General features: G+C 51.3%; 1 pseudogene; it reads left to right on the top strand.

The window, feature by feature from the left end:
- Positions 1-6,626: 6,626 nt before the first annotated feature.
- Positions 6,627-8,144, top strand: LOC142360446 (uncharacterized; annotated as a pseudogene).
- Positions 8,145-8,867: the final 723 nt, after the last annotated feature.

The raw sequence follows: 8,867 nt of genomic DNA on the forward strand, positions 1-8,867 counted from the left end.
GGACACAGCTGTCCAGGTGTAGGTTCACCAGTGCTGAGTAGAGGGGAAGGATCACTTCCTTCCACCTGCTGGCAGTTTTCTTTGTGGCAAGAGCACGTTTCTGTCTTGTGGTCAACATTGTGTCCACCAGGACCACCAGGTCCTTTTCTGCCAAGCTGCTTTCCAGCAGGGTGGCACCCAGCATATATTGGTGCATGGAGTTGTTCCTCCCCAGGTGCAGAACTTTGACCTTCCCCTTGTTGAACTAATCTACATTAAAGCTCAGTATTCAATGTCCCCTATACCTCCTCAGTGGGAGAGGAGATACTGAAACCCTGCTAATGATTTCATCTTTCTACTTCCTTCTGACTTCTGTTTGGAGGCAGCCACAGCATGGATCCAAAGACAGCAGGGTTTAAAGCAGCGCATGTTCCTCCCTACACACAGGAAGACTAACAGGAGGATCACCACAGAAATGGAACTATATTTGTCCTCGATACCAAAGTCTGTAACCATCTGCCTTCTGAGCTTCAGTAAATTAATTTTGATAGCATCCCGAGGAGAAATTGTCTTACTTGTCAAGTTGTCTTACTGTGACCCCCTGCCTGGCTTGCTAATTTACAGAAGCAGAGGGAGTCTGTCCCCTAGGATTCATGGAAAAATCATTAAGTGGCATGATGAGATACCAACCAAAAGCACTATCCTTTTCCTCCTGAGGAAGCAAGGCTTATGTGAGCAGTGAAACTGAGGACAGGCAAAACACAGTCATGGATTCTACTTGGTAGCAGCCAACCTGCAAGCTTGTGGGTGGATAGGTCCCTACCCTGCCCAGCACCAACCTTCGCTTATGCTGGGGGGCGGAGGCTGGTCTCCCTTCTGTTTTAGTGGATGCTCTGTGCTGAACATGCCATCTTCCTTTGCATGGGTTCTATGGGTTCTGCCACAGCTGTGAAATGCATCTTCTTGCCCTATCTGGCCAAGGTAACCGATGTCAGTCAGTGTTGCAGTTTGGCCATGGCCAGCAACAAAGGGCAATGCAGTCACTCTGTCGCCCCTCTGGCCACTGGGGTGGGGAGGAGAATGGAAAGAAAAAGGCAAAATCTTGTGGATGGGGATAAGGGCAGGTTGACAGAACAGCAAACGAAGTGAACAGTAACATCAATACTGATAAGGAGAATACACAAAACAAACAGCGAAATGCACAGAGCAACTGTCACCGCCCAGTGCCCGTGCACCCCAGAGCCCATGACCAACTTTCCCCAGCCCAGCTCCGCCCCCCCCCTCCCCCTCCGCCAGAATGGTGGAACATGGTGTCAAATACCCTGTTTTATTTGGCCAGTTTGGGTCAGCCCAGCTGGCTGTGTCCCCTCCTGGCTTCTGGTGAAAAATTAACCCTGTCCTGGCCAAGCCCAGGGCATTGTCCACCCCTTATTCTACAGCATTTACGTCATGCCCAGGTCCCTCATTTTCCAGTTCATCACCACCACTTTTCTTGCCTTTAATACGTACAAACAGATCTCATGCCCTTAGTTTATGGATCATCCCTCTAAATTGTCTGTTGATTTCATTTAATGCATCACTTCAGGCTCCATCTGTCATAACAGTCTTTCAGGGCAGGAGAGGTGATGTGTGGTGATGGGTGGTCACATGCTGCTTCTGCAGCTCGTGGCTGGTGTATCTGGTGCGGCCCGTGCCTACAGTCTGCAGGTTGAAGATGTCAGTCATGTTGATGAAGTGTCTGGGTGTCAGTTGTTGAAGTCAGGTCCAGTCCCATCATCACTGTGCTCTGCTAGATTTCATCAAAGTCCATCATTCATTAGTCTATGTGATTCTCACTGTGACACTTCTGACAAACATTTAACAACTATAGTAGTGATAACAGGCAGTGTCAGGGTTATTTAGCAGTTAACATCATACAATATCATTTATTGACTGTTCTCATCCAAAATCAAATCCCCAGGAGGTACACATCGGGCTTTCCCATCCTTTCCCATCATCCACCAGGTGCACCCAGGTTCTTGAGCAAAAGCAATCCTGTGGACAGGTATACCTTTACTCGAGGCAGGACTAACCCAGACTGACTTTCCTAACATGTTCCGCATGTGCACTACAGGGACTTTATCCCCTTCTACGGGGCGCTGAGGTTTTGACTGGGCAGGACCAGCCCGGTTGGTGGATCCTTTGGTGTTAACCAACCAGGTGGCCTTCGCTAAATGAGTATCCCAGTTTTTGAAAGTCCCAGCCCCCATTGCCCTCAAAGTGGTTTTTAGCAGCCCATTGTACTGCTTGATCTTTCCAGAGGCTTGTGCATGGTAGGGGATGTGATACACCCACTCGATACCATGTTCCTTGGCCCAGCTGTCTGTGAGGCTGTTGCGAAAGTGAGTCCCGTTGTCCGACTCCATTCTTTTGGGAGTGCCATGTCACCATTGGAATTGATTTTCAAGGCCCAGGATGGTATTCCGGGCAGTGGCATGGGGCACAGGGTAGGTTTCCAGCCATCTGGTGGTAGCCTCCACCATTGTGAGCACATAGTGCTTGCTTTGATGGGTTTGTGGCAGTGTGATGTAGTCAATCTGCCAGGCCTCCCCATATTTATATTTTAGCCATCGTCCTCCATACCACTGAGTCTTTACCCGCTTGGCTTGCTGGACTGCAGCACATGTTTCACATTCATGGATAACCTGTGCGATGGTATCCATGGTCAAGGCCATCTCTCGGTCACGAGCCCATCTGTATGTCGCATCTCTTCCTTCGTGGCCTGAGATGTCACGGGCCCACCAAGCTATAAACAGTTCACACTTATGTTGCCAGTCCAAATCCATCTGAGCCACTTCAGTCTTGGCAGCCTGATCTACCTGGTGGTTGTTTTGATGTTCTTCAGTGGCCCGACTCTTAGGGACGTGGGGGTCCACGTGACGGACTTTTACAACCAACTGCTTCAGCTAGGCAGCAATATCTTGCCACAATGGGGCAGCCCAGATAGGTTTGCCTATGCGCTGCCAGTTGTTCTTCATCCATTGCTGCAGCCATCCCCACAAGGCATTGGCCACCTTCCAAGAGCTGGTGTAAAGATAGAGCACTGGCTGCTTTTCTCAACAGGCAATGTCTAATGCCACCTGAATGGCCTTCACCTCTGCAAACTGGCTGGACTCACCTTCTCCTTCAGCAGTTTCTGCCACTTGTCGTGTAGGGCTCCATACAGCAGCCTTCCACCTCTGCTGCTTCCCCATAATGTGACAGGAGCCATCTGTGAATAGGGCATACTGCTTTCCATTTTCTGGCAGCTTGTTATACAGTGGGGCCTCTTCAGCACGTGTCACCTCCTCCTCTGGCGATGCTCCAAAGTCTTTGCCTTCTGGCCAGTCCATGATTACCTCCAGAATTCCTGGGCGACTGAGGTTCCCCATTCGGGCCCACTGTGTGATCAGCGTGACCCACTTATTTCACGTAGCATCGGTGGCATGATGCGTAGAGGGGACTCTCTCTTTGAACATCCAGCCCAGGACCAGCAATCGTGGTGCTAGGAGGAGCTGTGCTTCAGTGCTGATCACTTCTGAAGCAGCTCGAACGCCTTCACATGCTGCCAGAATCTCTTTTTCAGTGGGAGTACAGTGGGCCTCGGATCCTTTGTATCCCCGGCTCTAAAAACCCAGGGGTCGACCTCGAGTCTCCCCTGGTGCTTTCTACCAGAGACTCCAGGTTGGGCCATTCTGCCCGGCTGCGGTGCAGAGCACGTTTTTAACATCTTGCCCTGACTGGACTGTACTGAACTATCTCCCGTTTAATTTGTTCAAATGCCTGTCGTTGCTCAGGGCCCCATTCAAAATCATTCTTCTTCTGGGTCACGTGGTACAGAGGACTTACAATCTGGCTGTAATTTGGGATGTGCATCCTCCAAAAACCCACAACACCCAGGAAGGCCTGTGCTTCCTTTTTGCTGGTTGGTGGAGACATAGCTGCAATTTTGTTGATGACATCCTTTGGGATTTGATGGCGCCCATCCTGCCATTTTATTCCCAAAAACTGGATCTCTTGCGCAGGTCCCTGGACTTTACTTCGCTTAATGGTGAAACCGGCTTTCAGAAGGATCTGAACTATTTTCTCCCCTATCTCAAAAACCTCCTCCGCTGTGTCCTCCCATACAATGATGTCATCGATGTACTGCAGATGTTCTGGAGCTTCACCCTTTTCCAGTTCAGTCTGGATTAGTCCATGGCCAATGGTGGGACTGTGTTTCCACCCCTGGGGCAGTCGATTCCAGGTGTACTGGATGCCCCTCCAGGTGAAAGCAAACTGTGGCCTGCCCTCTGCTGCCAAAGGGATGGAGAAGAATGCATTAGCGATGTCAATTGTAGCGTACCACTTGGCTGCCTTTGACTCCAGCTGATATTGAAGTTCTAGCATGTCTGGCACTGCAGCACTCAGTGGTAGTGTGACTTCATTCAGGCCACGGTAGTCTATTGTCAGTCTCCACTCTCCAGTAGATTTTCTCACTGGCCATATGGGACTATTAAAGGGTGAGCGAGTTTTGCTGATCGCTCCTTGACTCTCCAGCTGGCGGATCAGCTGATGAATGGGGATAAGGGTGTCTCGGCTGGTGTGATACTGTCTCTGGTTCATTGGTGTGGTCGCGATTGGCACCTGTTGTTCTTCAACCCTCCGCAACCCCACAACGGAATGATCCTCCGAGAGACCAGGCAAAATGGACAGCTGTTTAATTTCTTCCATCTCCATAGCAGCTATGCCAAAAGCCCACCGATATCCCCTTGGGTCCTTGAAATGTCCTCTCCTAAGACAGTCTATACAAAGGATGCATGGAGCCTCAGGGCCAGTCACAATGGGGTGCTTCTGCCAGTCCTGCCCAGTGAGGCTCACTTCAGTCTCCAACAGAGTCAGCTTTTGGAATCCCGCTGTCACTCCAGAAATGCAGATGGACTCTGACCCTTTGAAATCTGATGGCATTAAAGTACACTGTGCACCAGTGTCTACGAAAGCTTTATACTCCTGTGGATCTTATGTGCCAGGCCATCAAATCCACACCATCCAATAAACCCAGTTGTCCCTTTCCTCTACGTGGCTGAAGGCAGGTCCCCTCGAATCCTGGTCAGGGACTTAGCTATTCACTTGCTCCAAAAATGACTTAAAAATCCCTTCAAGGAGATTGGAATCAAGATCAAACTGTCAATTTTGTCTGGAGAGCTGTCCACTGGAAACTGCAGCTGCATTTTTCCTAACAGAATCGCCTTTTGTGATTGTTTTACCTTGCAACTAATGCACTCGTGCTTCTATAGTTGAGATGGGTTTTCCATCTCACTTCTTCATGTCCTCTCCATGGTCACACGGATAAAACCACAGGGTGGCCATGGTGGGTAGACTCTCTGTCCTCTGTCTTGAGCAGAGAAACTCTCATTCCTAATAGCTGAGACACTGGTCTGTACAGGTGGGGAGTAGGACACATTCTCTTTGAGTGACTGGACCTTCTGGGACAATTCCTCTACAGCTGAGACAAGGAAGGAAGAGAGACTTTCTTCATATTGCTGGAGTCAGACAGCCACTTGTAGAAGACCGCTACAAACTGGTTTTGTCTTGACATTGCCATTGTTGTCTCTTCCTGGCCTCTGAAAAAACCGCCACAATGACCTGCAGGAAAGCGCTTTCGCACACAGTGGCGCGTGGATGGGTAAGAGCGGACTTGTCTAAGTGGGCAGCACGCATGGCAGGAACTGCACATATGTGGACATGCTCTGCGCATGCGCAAATGCCCCTATAAAAGAGCAGCACGTGCTCCTCACTGCCCTCTTTCTCTCCTCCTCGCTGCCTCGCTGCTGGGCTCTGCCCTCGCCGAGGCCTCCACGCCTGCACAGAGACTGAGCCGACCGGACATCGCTGGACATCATCGAATCCGTGGTGGTGGTAACTGATCCCATCCCCCCTGCACTTCTTTTCCTCACCCACTGGGGTTTTTCCAACTTTCTTTTTTTTTCTGTCTCGTCTTCTCCCTGCCCTCCCCCCCTGCTGCCGTCCCGGCCAGACCTCTGATTCCCGGTTCACCGAAAATAAAGTTTACAGGGTTGCACGGCATATGACTTTGTTTGCGTCTGAATGTCGTCTCCTGGGATCGCATCGAAACCTCCCCGATATTGGATCGGGACATTTCTATTGGCGTCACGGACAGGATCCCTGGAAACGAGCGTGCTGTGCCTCTTTGCTGCGGTGCGCTCTGTGATTGCCTGTGAATTAGGGCGAATGAAGTGTGAGGAAGGTGTGAATGGCAGTTTCTCGTTTCCTTTTGTACTGCTCTTGTCACGGACTTGTGTATTAATATATGGTTTGGCCTCCTGGGAGTGAATAGGGGAAACTTGGACTTTAAGGTGTGACCCTCTCAGGAAGATATCGCCTTTGTAGGAAGGAACTTTGTGGGAACTTTGTATATTAGTTTACAGTTTGGCCTTCTGGGAGCACATAGGGGAAACTTGGACTTTAAGGTGTGACCTTCTCAGGATGATATCCCCTTTGTAGGAATTTTTGTAGGAACTTTGTGGGAATTTTGTCCTTCAGTTTACGTTTTGGCCTCCCGGGAATGTATAGGGAAAGCTCGGATTTCAAAGCATGGCCCTCCCAGGATGACATCCCCTTTGTAAGAAATGGCTGCCCAGCAGGCAGCCGACACGTGTGACTGTGTGTCCGTGCGGGCTGAGGAAGCAGAGAGACTGTACGACTTTCTAGAGGCTCACCGAGCTCGCCCCTCGCTCCAGGGGCAGGGCTGGGCGAGGGACCATTGGTTTTGGTTACAGAGTGTGGTAGACAGAATGAAAGTGTTGCAAAAAGAAGCCAGAGTAAAGAGGGGGAAGGGAAAAGCAATCATCTGTGCGGTGCTGGGAGCGAGTTTGGCTGCTGCGGTGGAGGAAAGGAACCAGAGGTCTGGTAAGGCTGAGGCAGTGGTAGATTCTCTGCAAGCGGCGATAGAAACACTGCGGGAACAGTTGCGGCTGCTGGAGGAGGAGAGGTGCCAAAACGTAATATTGAAGGAGGAGTTAAAGAATCAGCTCTTGAGGGACACAGACTCCTTGGCAGAAACAGAAGTAGCGCGGGCAGAGAAAGGGATACGATCGATCTATCGCCAGGGGGACTTGAAGGGAGCAAAAGAGACCGCAGGCAGCCCCCCCCCCACATGTACCCGTTGGTTAAAATGGAATTCGTATATGAAGACGACGGTGATAATCATCCCCGGGTTATTACCAAAGAAATCCCTTTTGTGGCAACAGAATTGGCAAAGCTGTGAAAAGATTTTGCGAGAACCGTGAGAGAATCGGAAACCGAATATGTCTGGAGGGTGTCCCTGTTGGGGGGGGAACGGGATCTTGTTGTCGGAAAGGGAAGCGGAAGGGTACTGGGGCCCAGGTGTGTTCTTAACCACCTGCGTCGCCGAGCCCTGTGGTCGCTGACTCAGAGGGCCGCGTACTGGGCAGGGGGGTTGAATCCACTGGAGAGGGTGGATTCCCTGGCCATAACGGGCACAACAGATCAGTTACTGGAAAGTGTGCAGAAAGTGGCTTGCCTTCAGATGATGTATGACCGGGAGCTCAAGCCTAATCTGAGCTCCCCAATGCCGCTGCCGGCAGACCCCGAAAGAATGACTCCCCTAATACGGGAGCTTCCTGATTCCCTGAAACCCATAGGGATTCAGCTGCAGGGGAGAATTCAAAACACCCCCAGCGAGGAGAGAACCGCAGCTGTCCTGGAGGGGGGGGTGACCCCCGACCGTCGGTGGCCAGGGAGGAAAGTGTGGCCATGGGAGGGAGATAGCCCAAAAGCTGATTAACTATGGGAGGAGATACGGACCTGTTAAACAGCCATATCCAAGGGCTGAAACCAGAGCCCTGCGAGCCGCAGAAAGAGGGAGTAAACATTTGTCTTTCTCGGGGAGAAGCCTGGATCTGTCCGGGAAAGAAAAGCCCCTGAATCGACAGGGACTCTGGAAGTTAGGGCTTCAGAGGGGCATTCCCCGGGACCTTATGGATGGACTCCCGACCAAGAAGCTGGAACAGCTTGTGCAGAGATGGTCAGGGCGAGGAATCGGTTTTGAGCCAGGTCCTAGTGCCCCACCCATGGTGGATCTGGGGGGGTGGAATGAAATAGGGAAGAAGATGGTGGGAAACTAAATACTCTGCCCCCCCAGGGTGAGGGGGGAGGCGGAGGGTGGATGTTTGTAAGACAACTCACCTGCAATAACAAAAGGGATTTATTGATTACGGTGGCGGTAGGGCCAAAGAGGAGACCAGTAACCTTTTTGATTGACACCGGAGCACAAATTACTGCACTAAGCTGGGTCGAGGCGGAACGGTGTGGAATTTCGGTCCCGTCCAAACGCCTGATAGTTTCAAACGCCTTGGGGAAAACCCAGACAGTGCCCATGACTCCGGTGACATTATGGCTGCCGGGGCAGGAAGACCCTGTGGACACCATGGTAGCTGTGGGACCTTTCCAAATGAACCTTTTAGGCATGGATGTTTTAAAGGGTAAACAGTGGCGTGATACCCAGGGAAATTCGTGGTCCTTCGGTGCCCCCCCAAATTAGACAACTGGCTAAAACCCCCAGCGCGGAGGTGCGTCTGCTACAAGCGGCGCCTGCTCTCCCTCCTTCCAAATTAACGAATATGAATCCCTTCCCGCTGCCGCTGGGAGCCAGGGCAGGCATAGCCCTGTGCTGGCAAAGCTGCGGGAACAAGGAGTGGTAGTTCCCACCCACTCGCCTTACAATTCCCCGGTCTGGCCGGTGTGAAGACCTAATGGAAAGTGGCAGTTAACGGTCGATTACCGCCGTTTGAAAGCTAATACGGGACCGTTAACCGCTGCTGTGCCCAACATTGCCGAGCTCATTAGCA

This window comes from Opisthocomus hoazin, chromosome 1, assembly GCF_030867145.1.
Source record: "Opisthocomus hoazin isolate bOpiHoa1 chromosome 1, bOpiHoa1.hap1, whole genome shotgun sequence".
Classification (NCBI taxonomy): domain Eukaryota; kingdom Metazoa; phylum Chordata; class Aves; order Opisthocomiformes; family Opisthocomidae; genus Opisthocomus; species Opisthocomus hoazin.